Source organism: Acinonyx jubatus, chromosome E4 (assembly GCF_027475565.1).
Source record: "Acinonyx jubatus isolate Ajub_Pintada_27869175 chromosome E4, VMU_Ajub_asm_v1.0, whole genome shotgun sequence".
NCBI lineage: Eukaryota > Metazoa > Chordata > Mammalia > Carnivora > Felidae > Acinonyx > Acinonyx jubatus.
The window spans coordinates 42,823,112-42,832,293 of NC_069395.1; the positions used below are offsets into that span (position 1 = coordinate 42,823,112).

At 38.4% G+C, this 9,182-nt stretch overlaps 1 pseudogene; it reads left to right on the forward strand.

The window, feature by feature from the left end:
• The first annotated feature begins 2,735 nt into the window (after positions 1 to 2,735).
• On the forward strand, positions 2,736 to 5,293 carry LOC106966811 (transmembrane epididymal protein 1-like; annotated as a pseudogene).
• The last annotated feature ends 3,889 nt before the right edge of the window (positions 5,294 to 9,182 follow it).

Sequence of the window (9,182 nt, forward strand, 5' to 3'; positions counted from 1 at the left end):
ACTCAGTTAAGAGATGTTGCAACAATGCAGAGTTGGTGATGCTTGGGTAAGGGCAGTAGGTGGGGATAAATAATGCAGAGAACTTGTTGATTAATATACTGTAGGGGTGACTGAAAATTGGTATGACCACAAGGGAGATTCATTAATTATTAAATTAAAAAAAATAGTCTGTGACTCAGAAATGCTGTTTATGGTTATGTACTCTAAAGAAGAATATTTAATCAGAATTTATTATTAAAAAATAAATCAGCTAGACCAACATGTCCAACACTATGGGGCTAGATAAATATGATAATATTAAATGGAATCAATAGTGCTATCATATAACAAAATAGCTCTGCCTCCAACACATTCCATGACTAAGTGAAAAACAGCCAGTTGTAGAATGATACATATAAGTGTTGATGTCCTAGAGAAAAACTCATTTTGGCATTTGGAGAGGCCTATTGCAAACAGCTGTCTTCCCACCTTCTCACCCCAAAGTGGACTTAATAGACATCAATTCTACACAGCACTTACACAGCACTTCTACTTAGTCTTCTTACTTCTGTAAAAGCAAATTAATATTGGGGCACCTGGGTAGCTCAGTCAGTTGAGCATCTGACTCTTGATTGCAGCTCAGGTCATGATCCCAGGCTGGTGGGATCAAGCCCCGCGTCAGCCTCCATGTGGAGCCTGCTTGAGATTCTCTCTCTCTCTGTCTCTGTCTCTGTCTCTCTCTCTCTCTCTTCCTCTGCCCCCCCCCACTCATTCTCTCTCTTTCAAATAAAAAAATTAATATTCAGTAGATAAAAAATAACATTTATAGACTACATGTAAACTCTACAGAGTTGGGATACAATCAACACTCCTGTGGTCCCCACCAACTATAAGAACAGAAAACCATTGTTATTTTCCATGCCTCTGCGTCTCTCTCAAATCTATCCTATTCTTCCCCTCTGGGGGGTAAACATTTTCCTGAATTTGATTTACATTCCACATATGTGTTCACATTGTTTAGTTTTGTGTGTTTTTGAACTATATATATATATACACACACACACACGTGTATATACATACAGTATATATGTGCATACAGTATATATTCTTTTGTGACATTCTTTTTTCATATAAAATTATATTTTTGAAGTTCCACATTGGTATCAGAGTTCCCGAGAGAAGTAGAACCGATAGATGTATACATATAAAGGAGATTGATCATGAGGAAATGGCTCATGTGATTATGGAGGCACAGAAATCCCACATTCACTGTCTCTAGGTTAGAGACCTTGTAGTATAATTCCAGTCAGAGTCTACAGACTTGAGAGCCAAGGGAACTGATGGTATAAGCCCCAGTACATGAGCAAAAGAAGACCTATGTCCCAGTCCAGTATACAGGCAGGAAGAAAAAGGGATGAATTCCATCTTCCTCTACCTTTTGTTCTATTGAGGTTCTCAACAGATTTCATGAGGCCACCCACATTGGGGTGGATAATCTACTTTACTAAATTCAAATGTTAATCTCATAGACACACCCAGAAATAATATTTAACCTGGGCACCCTGTGGCCCAGTCAAGTTGTCACATAAAATTAACTATCAAAATGTTGTTGACTATAGCTGTATTTTTCATTTTTCACTTTTACTTCTCTATCATTTTCATTTTATAAAAAAAATTTATCTATACATTTTAATGTTGAAAGACATTTTGATTATTCCTCCTTCTCTCTGCCAGTTATAGACAGTGCTGTTATGGAGATTCCTAAATATGATCCTTTTATGCATGTATGAGAGTTACTGTACAGTTTATACAAGTAAGGATATGTATCTTCAACTTTACTACATAATGCCACATAACGTCAAATTCTTTAACAAAGTGTATCATTTACATTTCCACTAGCAATGTATTAATCATTCTATTTATTTCACATTGTCAGACTGTTGTCAAGCTCATTTTTGTCTATCTGGTACATGTGAAATGATAACTAGCAAGCAAATGGGACCTCAGTCCTATGGAATTCTGCTACAACCATGTGAACTTGGAAGAGGACTCAGCTTCAGCATGAAGTGCAGCCTGGCTGTCACCATGACTGTACCTTGTGAGACTCGTGAGCAGAGGTCCCATAGAGATCTGTCTTGCATCCTGACCCACAGAAACTGAAATGAATGCATGATGTTTTAAGCCACTAAATTAAATTGTGTTAAATTGTTACACAGCAACAGATAACTAATATGTTATTGGATCCATGGAGAAGGAAATAAAATTCAAGTATGCTAATTAGTTCAGCTGTGAACAGAATTGATATAATCTATGAAAGCTCTGAGAGCTGTTTTCTTTGATTAAAAAAATTTTTGCTGAAGGGTTTAGATTAGCCTCACTGGATTAGGTGCTCGTCCCTTGTCTGATCTGTGACTGGGAAAGCAGGATTTATCAGAAAATGATAGCTCCCACTAAACCCCCAGGGCTTGAGGAGACACTTCCCAGGAGATTTCATAGTTAAAACAACAATAGAATTCTATCATGCTAATGCAATTGGAAAAGGCAATTAGAAAAGACAAAAGTATATATAAGAGGAGATTATTTTTTCATTACTGAAGATAACATGATTATATAAAATCATTTGAAAATTAGTAAGAGCAGTAGCTACATGCAACAAGACGATTAATATGAAGATCAATATAAAATTATAGTTTTTTATATTTGTAAAACTGATAAAATAAAATGGAAGATCCATTGATAGTAGGAACAAAAGAGAATTTACCAATAAATAAACCAAAATGGAAATATATAGGAGCAATATGACACAAATTTAACTTGAGACATTCTTGTACTTGATTGACTGTCATGAAGGGTAATATGACCATTACATTCTAACTAAATTTTTATTTCATGAGAGAAAATATTTGATGGCTAATTCACACTAAGGTTACTAGCTTAATAGGATCTTCTTTCTTTTTTAAAAAAAACTTTTAATGTTTCTTTATTTTTGAGAGACAGAGAGAGACAAAGCACAAGCTGGAGAGGGGCAAAATGAGAGAGAGAAGCACACAGAATCTGAAGCAGGGTCCAGGCTCTGAGCTGTCAGCACAGAGCCTGTTGCTGGGGTCGAACACGTGAATTGTGAGATCATGACCTGACCTGAAGTCAGACACTAACTGATTGAGCCAGCCAGGCACCTCAATAAGATCTTCTTTCTTACCAGTACCTACATTTTACTCAGTGATCCTCAAAATTTAGTGTGCCTAAGAACTACCTGGGAACGTTTCTTGGAATGCTTATTACAAGACACCACCCCCAAGAAATTCAGAATCAGTGCCTCTGAGTAGAACCGATTCACCTACATTTTAACTTGGAAAAACATTGCTTCAGCCCAAAGGAAAGAATCTCAGGTGGTGGCATGTCATTTCTGATCTGGAGATCAGCAGGAGATTCTCAGGAGTGAATATCGTTCTGGTAATCCTCAAATAACATCAGAGTAGTTGGATGTTGTGTAGGTTTACTTGTGACTCTTAAGACTGTTTATGCCCGGGAGAATACATTTATTTATACCTAGTAATTATATGAGATTATATGCGAGGAGTCTTAAGAGATATGCCAGACATTGTGTATTCTCCATGCTTTCTCTCAGTTCTTTCTTACGTTCTGTGACTTTGAGAGGGAAGTAAGGAATGTCAAGGACAAGTAAGAGAGGCAAGGGGGGCCTTTAGCATAATCTCCAAGAACTGCAGATGCCCAGGCATTGTGATGGTGAATATGCTTATTTCATTGGCAATGGATGGTTAGCTGTCAATGAACCAGAGCAGAAGACCAGAACGGAAACCATGACACCCACCCCACTGGAAATTTGGGTTTCCTCCAAAACCATTTCCCTTCTGTATGTAGATGCAATGAGCTGGAGAGAGGATATAAGTAGACTTCAGGAAGCTCCCTCCACACTCTAGAACCTGAGGTGACCATTTCTGAGCTGGTTGTCTCTGCTTTTGGTCAGACCTAACTTCAGTCCCATGGGAGGCTTTGAAGGTCATTTGTACCCCGGACTGTCTCTCTTCTTCTATGGACTTTATCATGCACGACTAGTCTCCAGGGCCCTGATATGCAACTACCCTGTCCAGTATCTGCCACGCCATCCCTGGAGCAAAGGAAGATGGGCAAGGCTGAGACAAAAACACTATGTTGGGCTGGTGAAGATATTAAGTGCCTGCATTTTAGTAGCTCAAGAGCTGCATAACATACATGGACAGTTTGTACTCATCAGCAAGATATATCATCAGAGAAACTTTTTGTACCGCAAACAGTGGCAGCATCTCACTCTATATATTACCTTCTTCCTGAGCGGGTGTGTAGATGTGGTGAGCCAGAACATGCTGCCCCAGAGGTGTGCTGCTCTGGAGCAAGGTGCCCAAGCCCTGGGCATGTTTCTGTTTCTGCCTCTGATGGTGTCTCACATGCAGGACTCAGAAGGTGTGGAGCTGCAGTCTCACATCCTGCTCACTCAGGCCATATTCCTGCTGGCGTTGGTGGTGATCGCAGAGCTGTGGGCCCCTGATGTGCTGCAACTCTGGGTGATGAAGGCCTTTTTTTATATGATGACAGGCTCTTGGCTGATTCAGATAGGCTTTATGCTGTACAAACCAATTTCTGCTATAAATGGATGGATGATGACAAAAACAACATTATATTTGTCACCACCTTCTTCTGCTGGCATGTGGCTTCCATTGCCATTTTGATGATCTGGGTCTATGCCTTCTCTTTTTTGTGGTATTGTTACATTTGTTGATGTTTGAACCTGGGTAAGCCAGGAATGGTTTCTGTCACCTGCACATCTGGAATACCTGGAAGAGAAGTTGTGGGAAGTGCAGGTGTCAGAGAAGATGACTGTGGCAACAGACTCTGCTGGGATGGGCATACCCTTCACCCCTTCTGGCTTTTCTTAGTCTCATTTGCTGAGCAGGGTGCAGAGGCAAGGCAAATGAAACACAAGAGATATGTGACTATGACCTTCATTCTCAGCTTCCCAACTATTTCCCCCACCTCCCTACTCTCTCCTCAACTCCAACCAAGGCATTCTGCTTGTCTTGCTCCTTTCTGTATTCTTCACATCCCTCCCAGGAGAGCATGAAAATAAATGTACTATATGCTGTCTTTGGGTCTTTATAAATATCCTCACCCACCCCATAGCATACTGAGCCCTAGTTACATTTAGTACATCATAATAATTTACCCATGATAATAACCACCTCCTCACCCTTTCTCTCTTCAATACCCATACTAAATCTAAACTGTTATTTTCACTATAAATAACTCAGAGAACTATTGTTTAATTCTTTCCTTAGGTTATGATTTATCAAAGAAATCCTTTATTTTCAGCTTTAATGAGATATACTTAATATAAAAACAATCACACATATTTAATGTATGCATTTTGAGGAGTTTGGACATATGTGATGCCATGGTAACACCACCACAATCCTTGAAGGCAATTTCTTCTGCAGGGTCTATCAGAACAGAGCAACACCTTGCACAGAGTGAGGTCTCAAAAGGACTCATGTGCTTCCAGAATTTATCGATCGGTCTCCCCAAGTGTAGAGTCTGTCAGATTCTTCTCCCTGGGTAGATCAGCAATCAGCCCATTGCTCTGTACACACCTCAATCAATTTCCAAGTAGCAGACTCACCTGGAGCCAATCCTTTCTGGTTCTTACATGTAGGAGAATTCAATGGCTTATTTATTCCATGAAATTTTCTTTTTGATCCTCACAACTGTCTTATCATGTAGGTTCATAGATGATAATCTAAAACCTCAAAGGGTTAAAAACTGGCTCAAGGTAGCCAGACATTTAGCTATGTCACATAATGCTATATCTGAGTGTCAAGGGAGGTCGAATTCTGAGTAGTAAAGTTAAATTGTTGGCAACTTGCAAAAGAATGTCTTTATGCCACCCGTTATGCTTCTTTCCCTGCCACCCCAGGATACGAAGAATATGTCAAGCTTCCCTTACTCTTGGTCATGGCTATAATATCCAGGCTTAGGACAGAGTGAGGCTGAGGCAGGGGTTCTAGGGGGTCATCATCCTTCTAGTTTCCCTTTTTTTTCTGGTTCCTAGGAGAACTAGACATACCCATCTTTCTTTGGTTCTGGCCTTACTCTTGTTAATTTTCTTGCTCAAGCATTAAAGTGTAGCAGGGATGAATTATTGTCTGGTCATGAAGGTTCTCTACTCTATGGTTTGGGGGGCTTGTGAGCATTCTGAGTTGCTGCAAAGGGGGAGGTGCTTCCCAGTGTCATTTTGATGGGGGTCGGCAATGTCTCCGAATGTGCCATGGCATGCATGTGACCAGCAGGCAGCTCTCCATGGAAGGCTTACACCTTGCGCCAGTGGGATATTTGATCAGGTAACAATGCTGCTCTCCATTGGAAATAAGCAGTGGTCCCTGGGGTGGAATAAAATATTTATCAGGCATTAGTTTAGCTTCTGTGCCTCTCCTTGGTTTTGGTGACCAGTGGAGGTATGCAGTTTTCTCTGTAGGTTCTGGCCTGTTCCTGGTTGTCACCTCTGGGTCCCATCCCCTTGTTTCTCCCCTACAACTTGGGTATTTTTCAGGCCTTGCCTAGCTTTGCAGTCCCTCCTTCCTAAAGCCTAGTTGAACCTCCTCTAGTGTCCTGAGATTGGGAAGGTAGGGAATCTGTTTTTCCTCTACACTCTTTCCTAGTGATATGGCAAAATTCTGTTTTGTAATTCATTCAGGCCTCCCATTTTTGTATTAAGGGCATAATTTGGATGTTTTTAACCTAAAAATTGACTCTTCTTTTTTGCAATTATAACCCAACCTCATCTTGAGGCAGTCTTTCATTAATTGGGGGTAGAGTTATTGTAAATAACTGTTTTTCACAAAAAAAGCCAAAATATTAATATTTTAGGATATTGTCTCTCTGCAAAGGTAAAAGTTGAAGAGATATCAAAGCCACATGTCGACAGATCTGTCCATTTCTGAGTACTTTCTTTTGAGGTCCTGTTAGACACTGATGAACTAATCTCTGGTAGTAAATTAATGCCTCAAAATATTATTATGTCTCACAATATGTATTTTTGAGGTAAAATAATAAATATTAACAGGGTCCTACAAAGCCACAAAAGATTATTACTGAGGCCTAATATAATGGTGGAATGGACAGGCCTGGTTGGATGAAAGGATCTTTCTGTATTCTTCACATCACAGTAGGTATGAGTACTCTGACAGTAATCCTAATCACTTTGGGATGTAAGACCAACTGAAGATAAATTTAGAAAACAAACAAAAAACCAACCCAGAGCTGTATAGTTAAAGGTGTGATCTTCACCACCATCCACCAGAGGGCATCATCTTTACATGAGCCTGGAAAGGCAAATGCTCTCCATTCAGTATTTAAGTATAGATTTATAAGAAATGAAGTGATGAAGAGCAGGGCAGAATAATACATAAGCAAGTGTCTGTCGAGGCACCCAGTAAACATAATGAAGATCTGTTTGTTTCTTGTTAACCTTAGATATGTAGACATGAATAAGCATAGAATTCAATCAGTAGATATAGGTTATATGTAGATAGATACATGGAAACATAGGTACATAGATGCGTAAGTTATATAGATATATACATGTATGGATAGATATCCATACATATATATATCCATATATATATATATATGCATATATGTATGTGTATGTGTGTGTGTCTGTGTATGTGTATTTGTGTGTGTGTATATCTCAAAACAAAACAGTGTCACAACGCCCTTTGAGTTGAAATGGCTTTTTAGAAACTTTATAAAAATAGTCAAAATGCTCTTGTTTAGCTCATCACATATTAGGCATGCAATAAATAATTAGCAAATGAGTAAATAAAGTATGTAGTAGAGGTGTAGCATAGATGAAATGGTTTAATTCTGATCTGGGTTTTGATGGATAAGTAGGAGTTTGTTAGATGAGTTCAGGCAGGAATTCTGAGGTCTTGTATGTTCTTGTGCTCAGACTCCAAAGCTCAGCAAACACAAGCTTAGCAGTGCAGTTATGGGATTTCATAGACCACTGATAACAGAAAAAACTACCAACCTCCTGCCCCCTAGAGCGGGTGGCTAAGGAAGAGTCATACAAAATTGTTTTTTGGAAAGTTTAATAATTTACTTCTCTTTAAAAAAGTTTTTTGATGTTTATTTTTGAGAGAGAGAGAGATAGAGAGAGAGAGAGAGAGAGAGAGAGAGAGAGAGACAGAGCATGAGCAGGGGAGGGGCCGAGAGATGAAGAGACACAGAATCTGAAGCAGGCTCCAGGCTCTGAGCTGGCAGCACAGAGCCCAATGCAGGGCTTGAACTCACAGGCTGTGAGATCATGACCTGAGCCAAAGTCAGACACTTGACAGCTGAGCTACCCAATAATTACTTTTCACTTTGAAGGCAGAGTATTATTAATGGGCTCTTACTAATTGAAGGGGAATGTTTTGCCAAAACAACAAAAATACTTGCAATTATTTATATTGTAACCAGCATTCAATATATTATAGTATACATTTAATATACTAATTATTAAATTTTTAGATGACAAAATTGTTTATAAATATAATAATATTATTTAAAATTGCTATCATTGTTCATTATCTTTCAATGAAATCATTTGGTAGTTGGTAAATAAAAATTTCCTAAACAGATACCATTTCCAAATTTTTTAGTTAAAACTCCTTAGACATTTCATATTATGAAATAAGAATTAAATTTATTAAATTAAATAAAAATTTAAATTTACCCACTCAACCAAAATAAGTAAAATTACCATCACCAACTTATTGAGCCTTCTCTGTCCGAAACTCAGAATTTTAATACATATTTTAGGTCAAAGAATATAGGACCAATAGGAACTAAGGCCAACCCTAGAACTGTAGGACAGAGTCCTTTGTGTGATCACATCCATGAGGTTTATTTTTTTTAAACCTGTAGTGAGGATTTAACTAATCACCAGTCCACAAAAGATTGCACTTCTTATAACTCAGTATCTTTCCTTAAAATCAATTGTTAAATGGATTATTTAGTGGAAAGTGTTAATTGTTAAATGGGTTATTTCCAGTATTTATTCTCTTTCTGTATTATGGTAATATAATGTCACCAAGACCTAATACATACTAATAGAATTTTAAACCCTTTACACAGGATGAAATTGCACCTCCCTTGACTTTAAAATT